Source organism: Prionailurus bengalensis, chromosome D1, assembly GCF_016509475.1.
Source record: "Prionailurus bengalensis isolate Pbe53 chromosome D1, Fcat_Pben_1.1_paternal_pri, whole genome shotgun sequence".
Taxonomy (NCBI): Eukaryota; Metazoa; Chordata; class Mammalia; order Carnivora; family Felidae; genus Prionailurus; species Prionailurus bengalensis.
In genome coordinates, this window is record NC_057346.1 from 12,474,770 (window position 1) to 12,485,365 (window position 10,596).

Here is a 10,596-nt window from a genome sequence, read left to right on the forward strand (position 1 = left end):
CTTTGGCTCTCCCTGAGCTGAGCCTGTTTTAAAGTTCCAGGTGTTAACACCACTGATTGAGGGAGCTCACAAAGTTAGGCCTTTCTGGTTTTTAAAGCCAAATATGGAGATTCATCTTCCCAGTGTAGTTCCCCATGCCTGGGTACCTGGTGTGGGGTCTGTTCTTTTCCCTTCTCCCATTGGTGAGTTTGGCTCCTGTGTTTCCACCCTTCTTACCCTCTTTGATGTGGCCTTTTTTATACATTTAGCTGTGGAGAGTCTGTTCTGCCAGTCTTTGGGTCCTTTTCTGGGTTATTTATACTGATGTAGGTGTTACCTAGATGTATCCATGGGACAAGGTGAGCCTAGGATCTTTCTACTTTGCCATTTTCCCTGGAAGTTTAAGAATGGTTTTGTATTTTTTTTAAGCTGGGAGAAAATCTAAAGAAGAATAAAACTACGAAATTTGGCTTTCATTGTCATAAAGTTTTATTGGAATATAGCCATACTCATTCATTTACATGTCTATGGCTGTTTTCACCCTACAATAGAAGAATTGAGCAGTTGTGAGAGAGATGAATGGACTACAAAGTGTAAAACATTTATTTTCTAGTCCTTTACAGAAAATGTTAGATAATGTATGTTTTAGACCATCAAGACGATCACATGTTTATTCTCTTTTACCCTAATAAAGTGTCAAGTTAGGATGCTTTCAGCCACAAGTAACAGAAAGTATGACCCAAACCTGCTTAAGGAATATGAACATTTATTATCACATGTAGACAATCTCCAGGGACGGTATAATCATTCTTCATGTCTGATTTTCTTGGCTTTGCATCCTACATTGTTTGTGTTTGTTCTTAAATGTCCTTCCCCTGTCCAGATGGATTCTTTGAAATACAAATCGAATTATTTGTAGAGATTGGTTCTAGGGGTTTTGTATATTTATGCTTTAGCAAATGGAGTTTAAAAACGTGTTGATCTGATTTCTAATTACATAGTCATGTAGGTAGACACTATTAGTGCCTTGTGTAATAGTCATGTCCCAGGCATCAGTGACATACACACCGAGATCTTTGAAAATGTCCTCATGGTACAATATTGAATGTAACCACGGAAGTTTCCAAACCTGACTGTGTGTATGTGCATCTTCCTGTTTTCTGTCTTAAAGATCACTTTAGTGGCTGGGCTTCTTAGGAATAGTAGTGTAATAGCTTCTCGGGCATTCATGGCCCTGCAAATGAAAATGTCAATGGGGAAGGGCCTGAAGTGTTGGCCACATGTGATGACGATGGCTGTGCTTTTGTCATCTGATATCCCGTCAGTTTCCTGAGGAATATAACCCTCATCTATCCCAGAGTAGAGCTGAAGGGTGACAAAAGAGTACCTATATTTTTTGCCACTGAATCTGAATGTGTCTTTCTGCACCCAAGAATAAATGCTTCTCAAAAATTCCAGTTCCAAGAAGATGAAAAAAGTTTATAAAAAAATAAAATTTTAACTTGAAGGCAATGATTATTCTATCATTTAAAATAGTCATCCATCTAGATTATTTCTTACTGGAACATCCTACGCTTTGGGGTAGATTATCTGTTCGTATGTGTGAAATATCAATCAAAATGTAAAGTTTTCATTGGAATTCATAAGGAGAAACACCATTTCTTGTGAAAATGGGAATAAAACGTTTTAAATTAAAAGGCTCAAACCTAGAAAGTGAAATGAAGTTGAAAATAAGACAAAGTGAGAGAATAGAGATCTCATTAATAGTACTTTAATATCAGCCTGAATTTCTAAAATAATATAACATAATTACATACTTTTTTACAAGTTTAGATAAGTGTTCGATCCAGTGATGCAAGGTAGAGTCTCCCAGGAGATAAATTAATGTTCCTTTCAAAGAGCCATTTATCTCCATTGTATTTAACTGAATCTGGTTACAAAATGTAATCCACCTTCCTTCTGAAGTATAACCACCAGGGACAGGAGTCTTCATTCTGACTTGGCATTATCCTTTTAATTTTTCACTCTAATAAAAGAGACACTTGTGGTAAGTGATTTTATTGGCGTAAGTTACATATCTAATCTTTCTCTGTCCTTCACTTTTTGATTTCTTTCTCATACTCCTGTTTCCTAATTCCTTCCTCCTACTATTCTTTGATCACCAGCTTTGTTTTAGCCACTTCTATGCATTTCTTTGAGATTTTGAGTCATCTTGACTCCTCCTTGTTCATTTTCTCCCAAATCTGGTTGTTAGCTAAGTTTTGAAGTTTTGCCATCACTGCAGACTCTTCAGTGACTTAGGCTTTTGTCTCTAACCTGAATATTAGTGATCTGACAGTTGGTGTCCTTGCACCAAATTACTTACCTTTGTTCCATTAGTGAAGCAGTGGTCTTATTTTTTCTATGAAATTTTTATAAGAATATTTTTTTTGTTAAAAAATAGCTTAAAATATAGCATGTCCGCATTTTAAAAAGTCCAAACACTATGAAATACGTAGCTTGAATGGATATATTTAGATAGGATTTCACAAAAACTAACATACAGCAGACAGTGCAAACCAGTATTCTGAGATTTTCCAGCAACTTTGATTAGATTTAAAGGCTCTGTTGGCACATAGTCTGTTTTCCAAGGCATTGCAGGCAGCAACGCACCGAAAGTTTTGCTATGGCATAATGAAAATCCTCAGATATTTTACCTGTCTTGTTTCCTTTGCACTCAGTACATGCCCCCCTCCCCCACCACTGAGTTCATGCCTTGTATTTTAGGTTTGTTACAAAGCATTTCTATACTGATATCATATTCTGTATTATCTAGAAAGCAAATAATAATGACTTAAGCATATACATTTATTTATCCCTCACAAAACAGTCCTAACTTGAGCAAGCCAGGGCTGATATGACATTACATGCTTTCAAGGACACTTTCTGTCTTGTTCTGCCACTTTTTTTTTTTTTTTGAGAAGGTATGGTAATCTTAACTTTTTAATTTTTTATAGCTATATTGAGATATACTTGGCATACAAATTACTGCATGTATTTAATGTATACAGTTGAGTGAGTTTGAACATATGCGTGCACCCATGATACCACCGTCACAATGGAGGTGCTATTCTTAACTTATGACTTCAGTCTCATCGTCTAACATGGATCTTTGATCTCTCAGCATTATATCGAGAGTTCAGCCGGTAGGAAGCAGAGGTCATGGTGTTTTACTTTTAAAGGCATGACCCAGAAGTTTCCCATATCACTTCCACTCATAATCCAGTCAAAAGTCTAGTTATGGTTACCACCAGCTTCAAGGAAGACAGCCTGTAGTTGGGTGATCACGGGCCTAGCTAAAATTGCAGTGTTTTATTACCACAGAGGGAAGGGAGGATGGGTCCTGGAAGACCACACCCAGTCTTTGCTTTACTCTGCATGCTTAGCACCCCCAGAGGCCTTGCAGTCTCTGGCTGTCTGTCTCCACAGAATATTCATAAGCATGGTTGTACTGTGTAACCTACAAAGTGGAAAAATGGTGCTAGTGGAAGAATTGGAAAATTCTGAACTAGCTATTCCAGGATTACCTGAAAGAATTGTTAAGTCATAGTGATTAGGCTTGCTCATGAGAGTTTCCATAATCCTATAATTATATCAAAACTTCAGTGTGACGTGTTTGGGGTTCTATGAGGTTTGATAGCATTGCGCCTGGATGACTGACGATCATAACCCTGGAATCTTAATAATCCTAATGTACTGGCATACTTTGGTAGGAAGATAGCCTTTGTGCTTATTATTGTAAACCATATCTTGTACAATATATATGTGTCAGAGTAGTCATTTTGCCATGTATCAAACTAAGTGCTTTGAAAGACTATCTCAAATATGTAACAAATTTTTTAATTAAAATTAAAATTTTTTTTCATTTTATTTATTTTAGAGAAAGTACAAGCAGGAGAGGGACAGAAAGGGAGATAGATTCCTAAGAAGGCTCCATGCTCAGGGTAGACCTGTTGTGGGGCTCTGCCCCACCACCCTGGGATCATGATGTGAGCCAAAATCAAGAGTCAGATGCTCAACTGACTCTTGAAGGTCCACTGAGGTCCTAGGTGCCCCTACGACAAATTTTCTTATGATTAGTCTTAATGTTTATTTTACTTAACATTATTATCAATATACTGTTAAGCCTACTCCAGAATTATTAAGATTCCATTAGACTTGTTGATTAGTTTAAAGATTATGGCAGGGAGACTAGCATCCCCCTCTCTGCTAAGATATCTGTATTCTAATTCCTGGGACCTGTGAATGTGTTACCTTCCATGGCAAAAGGGAGTTTCCAAATGTAATGAAAGGTATGGATTTTGGGATGAGAGATAATCCTGGATGATCTAGGTGGGACCAACCTAAATCTCATTAGTCTTCAAAAGTGGGAGAGGGAGGGCAGAAGAGTGGATCAGAAAGATGTTATGGGGGACTTGGCCTACTGTTGTAGCTCTGGAAAATGGAGGAAGGGGGCTGTGCGGAACAAGGGCACCTCTAGAAGCTGGAAAAGGTGAGGAAGCTGATTCTGCCCTACAGCCTCCAGAAAGGAATGCTGCCCTGCTCAACTTTTATTTTAGCTCAGTGAGACAGACATTTGACTACTGAACTAGAGAACTGCAAGATGATACATTTGTATTATTTTAAGCCATTATGACACCTTTTCAACATCAAATCATCCCATCCAACAACAAAATTTATATAAATAGAAGAAAAAAAACACCCTTATTTTATATCCCTTAGTAACATTAAAACATTTTTTCTGTAGGTCATACACATTTTGTTAAATTTGTGAAATGGCCTTTTAAAGCACAAAGTGGATTGTATCACTTTCTTCCTTAGTTGATTTTTGTAGCTTTCAAAAACCTTCTGAATGAACCCTCAAATTCTCAGCATACTATATGAGAACCTCCATGATTTAGTTTCTTTTTTCTAGTCTCTTCCTTTGCTGTATTTCCTCAAATACTTCCACTCCATTGGCCTATTGATACCAAATTAAACTTGAATTATTTTTAACAATAAATTTTTTTAGTAATTTCCCATGCAGTGTTTACCCTTTATCTCAGATAATATGCATAAAAAATTAAAAATCACTCAAATCTAAATTATATCCCAGATTATTATTTGCTAAGCCTGGCAATCCTACTCATGATCCTTATGAGTTTTCTCTTTTGCCTCATTCTTTGTCTACAGATATCCTTCAGGGCTAAGTCAAATATAAACTTTAACATAAGCCCTCTTTACTTTCTTTATAGAATTGCTACATTGAATGTCTTTCAGACTGCAACCTTGCTGAACATTTATTTTTCTCCATTTGCCCATAATGCCTCATATCTATTAGAACCTTGATAAACATTTGCAGAATACATGAATAAATATTAGGCAATAAATCATTAGTTGAAATAAATCTCAAAATGAATGTTATTGGTAAACTCAGATAAGCTTTAAAGAAAGTTATTTTAAAGCCTAGTATAAACATTATTCTAAGTAACATGGCTTTACAGTTGCCACTAAAACCCATTTAATAAAATGGAAACTCCATATAAAATTGCTAAGTGCATAAACTAAAGGTTAGGAAGTTATGCCAACAGAGAATTCGGCCAACCAAACCAAAATGTTCCAATTCTGAAGCCGTGGGTAACCATCAAAGACATTTGCACAGTGCCCCAGACAGAATCACCAACTCTAGGAGATGCACTACTATGTTTAAATATGAATGTAGAATATTGATACTTTCCCCTTTAGGAAAAATGGCCATGAAATCTGCTATAAAATGAGTTGGAAATAATTTCTTTGAACTGATTTCTCTCTTTAAAATACAAGGTGATTGATACCATAGACACCTGCTAGGACTTGAGCTCCAGGAAATCCATGATTACTAGGACTGGTACTGATCACCATCCCCCTGTGTAAGAATGACTTTTGGAAGATCCAGGACAAGCAACACCTACCATAGGACAGAGCAAACTTACTGTTACACTGGGAGATGTCAATGACTTTAGGAGGTTTCATCATTTCAGCTGCCACATTGGACCTTCAAAAAATAAGATCATAAATTGGCCTTCTGTCTGTCCACACAATACAGGTAATAGAACTCTTTTGCTTGTGAGTAAGAAATAACTTAAAATTTTCTTCAACTGACAACTATTATCGTTGTGAATTTTACGTATATTGGGCATTGTATGTGGATTAGCATTTTGGAAAACTCTCCCTGTCTGAGAGCACGTCAAGTCCAGGGCCACTCTGCTCATCTGCCACATGCAATCAGTGTGTCCTCGAAATTTGTGATTCAAAATATTTACCTGATATGCAAGTTGTCTTCTCTCGTTTCCACATCATTTTTTGGAGTTCATGTAATAGTTTTCTTGGATTAATGTGGGCCTCTAATTAACCAAGCTGTCTCAGTTTTACCCCACCTAAATTTTCAACACAACTTCCAGAACACCCTTTCTAGTTGCAAATGTAACTGTATTCATTACTCTTTAAAATCCCAACCGCTTCCTTGAGGAGTTCAGGCTCTTTAGCATGGTCTGCAGACCTTTTGTCACAGGGTTGCTGCTTCTTTCTTTATACATGTTACTTGCTGTGCTTACCTCCCATTTTTTCCTAGAAATTTGCCTTCTGACAATTGTAAACCTTATCAAGGAAGGTAATGCATTTTTCTGATCTGCTATTTCCCTATTATCTATCAAAGAGGCTGGCAGAAAGTGGTGTTTAGTCTGATGCATGAATCAATGTACATTGTATTTCTTTCCTCCAGCTGATGAAAGACTCCCTTCCTGCTTCAAAGCTCTTATCCTCCCTTTGACTCACTGTTTCAAACCTGTGTACATGTGTATGTAAGTGATAGCAAGCAGAGAGGGGATAAAGGGGGAACAGGGATCCAGGTGCTAGGTACAATGGATAGAAGTGGGACTTAATTTTCTGCTGTGGATGACTCCTTCGGTTCAAGTCAGAAAAAGGAAGAGATCACATTTTCATCCATTACTGTGACTTTAGGCCTCAGGATGGTTAGTGGGTAGGAAAAGATTTGGTGAGGTGCACCATCAGAGATAAAAGGGAAAGACCAGGAACCCAACTGAACTTTTACTTCTTTCAGAGACTACAGATCAACACCTGGAAAAGTACGTAAAACCTGAAATGTGTGTTGTTTTTCCGTGTTTGCTATCCATACTTTACTTCCTCTCAGCATATTTTTTGAAAGCGTAAGGGAGGAAGACTGCAAACTTGACTTTGAAAACCACCAAGAAAGGTGTTGTTGAGAAGCTAACATTATAGTCTGTCATCAACTTTAGGAAAAGTGAATTCTCAGGAATGAAAAGAGGAAATGGACTGAGCCCTTGAAACTTACAGGAAGTTATTAAAGGAGCAAAGGAGTCTGGAACTGACAGGTTTTCTCAGGGCTTGGACCGTAAGCTCAAGGATTTGTGGTGGTACCTAGTTACCCTTCGCAAAGTGGCTTATGAAGAGACCCTGATCCTTCATTCTAAGCAATGAAATTTTCCAGCTTAATAGAGAGCCAGGAGGCCAGGAAGTGAGCATCTGTTTGTGAGTAAGGGAAGAAAGGCATGGCCTTGATGCAGCTCTGATAGGAGAAATATGCTTTCAACCCAGTTTGTGGAGGACTGTTTGGGGGATTTTAAGAATCAGTACATCGCAACCTGGGGAGTATGGACTCCTTCAGCCTGAGCAGTACATGCTGAGGAATATCTGATCTTGAGATCAAATGGAGATGACCAGTAGAAGTTGGATTTTTGGAAAGATTACTTAGGATGCAGTATAGACAATGGATTAGGGAGGGTAAAGTTGGTGGGAGGGAAGCTGTGACAACTAATCTAGATGAGATGATGATGATCTGAACTCAGCAGCACTAGGCTTGGAGAGAAGTGGATAAATGCAAAAGATATTTAAGAGGTAGAATTTACACAATTTGATATAGGGGATGAACGTACATGGACGTTCCATACATCATCAAAGAATCCTTTTTTTTGGCATAACATTTTAAACACATATCAGAATACCTTTACACTGAACATGTTTTGTAAGACCTAGGTCTGTGGTAAAGGATGTGTGTTTTCACGGGAAAGTACAGGTACATATAATACCGAGTTCCACTTTGGGCAGGAACATTTTGGTGAGAATGCCAACCTTGGGAGTGGAAATCATAAAAAGGGGTCTCCTAAACACTCCACATATCGAGTAGGACAGCTATCTGAAAGTGTTGTGTTCAATATTAACTGAATGTAGCTCTGCCCACAGAACTTCCCGGGTATCTAAAAGTATACTGATGTGTACAAAAAGGCTTTTTTCCTTCACAGCAAGATAAGACATTTCTCAGTTCCTGGTGGCCCTGTGAGTCAGAGCCTCACAGTGTGTGTGCTGAGGTTTCAGGTAGGAGAAGGCTTCTTGGTCTTGGGTATACAAGTACTCCCACAGCTCATATGTGAGTTTGGGGTCAGGCCAAATTCAATGAAGACGTGAGTAGTTCCATTAACAAATTTACCATTGAAAATAACCCTGTCGTAGCCTTGGCTCCTTGCCCTCCAGAATACTCCTTCACTGGGGTGGATGATCAGGAGAGATGGAGACCTGGCCTTCCCAGAACAGACTGAAGCTGACAAGGTAGGTGCTGTTGTTGAAGTCTGCCTCCATTCGTGTCGTGCCTACTTTTTGAGATGGGGAGCACATCCCAGATCCCAGCCCTCAGGGAATCACCACCAATTTCCTTCCTGCATCCCAAGGGGCCCCTCACCTCCGTTAGGATGTCTAACTGCCCCCCCCCCCCCCCCCCCGCCCACCGTGGAGAACGGTGCTGTGCTGTGTGCAGCACTAGGGGTGGTGTTCATGTGGGTGAAAGATCTGGGTGGGGTCAGCGGGTCTGGTTTCTCTCTGATTCCCTTTATTCTTTGCTCAGTCTCTGTTGGTGACTTTAATGGGATCAATGATAGTTCAAGGTATAAGGATTTCATTGAAAAGTTCCATTGATAGAATGAGATCGGTAAGTTTAGACCAGACCCAAGCTGACATTACCAGGTATGTGACATAATGAAATGAACCTCTTCAAGTCATTTTAGTTATGAATTGTAATGTTTATTTGCCTATTATCATCAGTATTATTTAAACTGATAATTTTGAAAGACAAGTAAATAACTTAAAATTTATTTTCAACTTTAGTTGATATACAATGTTATATTTCTGTCAGGTATATGACATAGTGATTTGCCATTTCTGTACATTACAAAATGTTCACCACAGTCAATGTAACCATGTGTCACTATACAAAGTTGTTATACTATTATTTATAAATGGAAGATGGTACTTCTTAATCCCCTTTATGTGTTATGCTTATCCCTACTCTGCTCTCTCCTCAGGCAACCAATAGTTCTGAGTCGATTTCTGTTTTTCTTTATTTGTTTATATTTTAGATTCCACATATAAATGAAATCATACGGTATTTGCCTTAATTCACTTAGCATAATATCCTCTAGTTCCATCCATGTTGATGCAAATGGCAATATTCCATTCTTTTTCATGGCTGAGTAACCTATTTTGTATGTACCTTGTATCTTCTTTATCCATTCTTCAATTGATGGACACTTAGCCATATCTTGGCTCATGTAAGTAATGTTTCAGTAAACATAAGGGTGGATATGTCTTTCTGAATGAGGGTTTTCATTTTCTACAGGTAAATACCCAGAAGTACAGTTACTGGATGGCTTGTCTATGTTTTTTTTAAAGCTTATTTGAGAGAGAGGGTACAAATGGTGGGAGAGGCAAGACAGCTCCACAGTGACACCCGTGAGCCTGATGCAGTGCCCACACCCATAAATTGCGAGATCATGACCTATGCCGAGTCAGATGCTCAACCGACTGAGCCACTCAGGTGACCCAAGGTATTACTATTTTTAACCTTCAAGGAATCTTCCTATTGTTTTTGCCTACAGGATGCATTTATATTCCCACCAATAGTGCACTAGAGTTCCTTTTTCTTCACATATTTGCTAACACTTGTTATTTCTTGTCTCGGTGCCATTCTGACAGCTGTGAGGTGATAGCTCATTGTGCTTTTGATTTGCATTTCTCCGATGATGAGTGACGTTGAGCATCTTTTCATGTGTCTGATGGTCATGTGTATGACTTATTTGAAAAATGACTATTTAGGTCCCCTGCCCATTTTTTAAATAAGGTTAGTATTATTTTTGGTGTTGAGTTGTGTGAGTTCTTTATATATTTTGAATATTAATACCTTATTGGATATATCATTTGCTAATACTGTCTCCCATTGAATAGGTTGCCTTTTCATTTTGTTGAAAATTCCCATCACTGGGCAAAATCTTGTGGTTTGACATAGTTCCAGTAGTTTATTTTTGCTGTGTTTCCCTTACCTGAGGAGATGTCCATAAAATGTTGCTAAAGCTAGGGTCCAGGTTATTCTTTAAGTGTTTTATGGTTTCAGATCTTCCATTTTGAGTTTATGGTGTAAGAAAGTGATCCAGTTTTTGCAACACTATTTATTGAAGAGACTATGTTGTTTTCTCCTTTGTATATTCTTGCCTCTTCTGTCATATGTTATTTGACCATAAATGTGTAGATTCTTGG

General features: G+C 38.1%; 1 pseudogene; it reads right to left on the reverse strand.

The window, feature by feature from the left end:
* Nucleotides 1–900: 900 nt before the first annotated feature.
* LOC122483637 lies at nucleotides 901–9,475 on the reverse strand (annotated as a pseudogene).
* Between the last annotated feature and the right edge of the window lie 1,121 nt (nucleotides 9,476–10,596).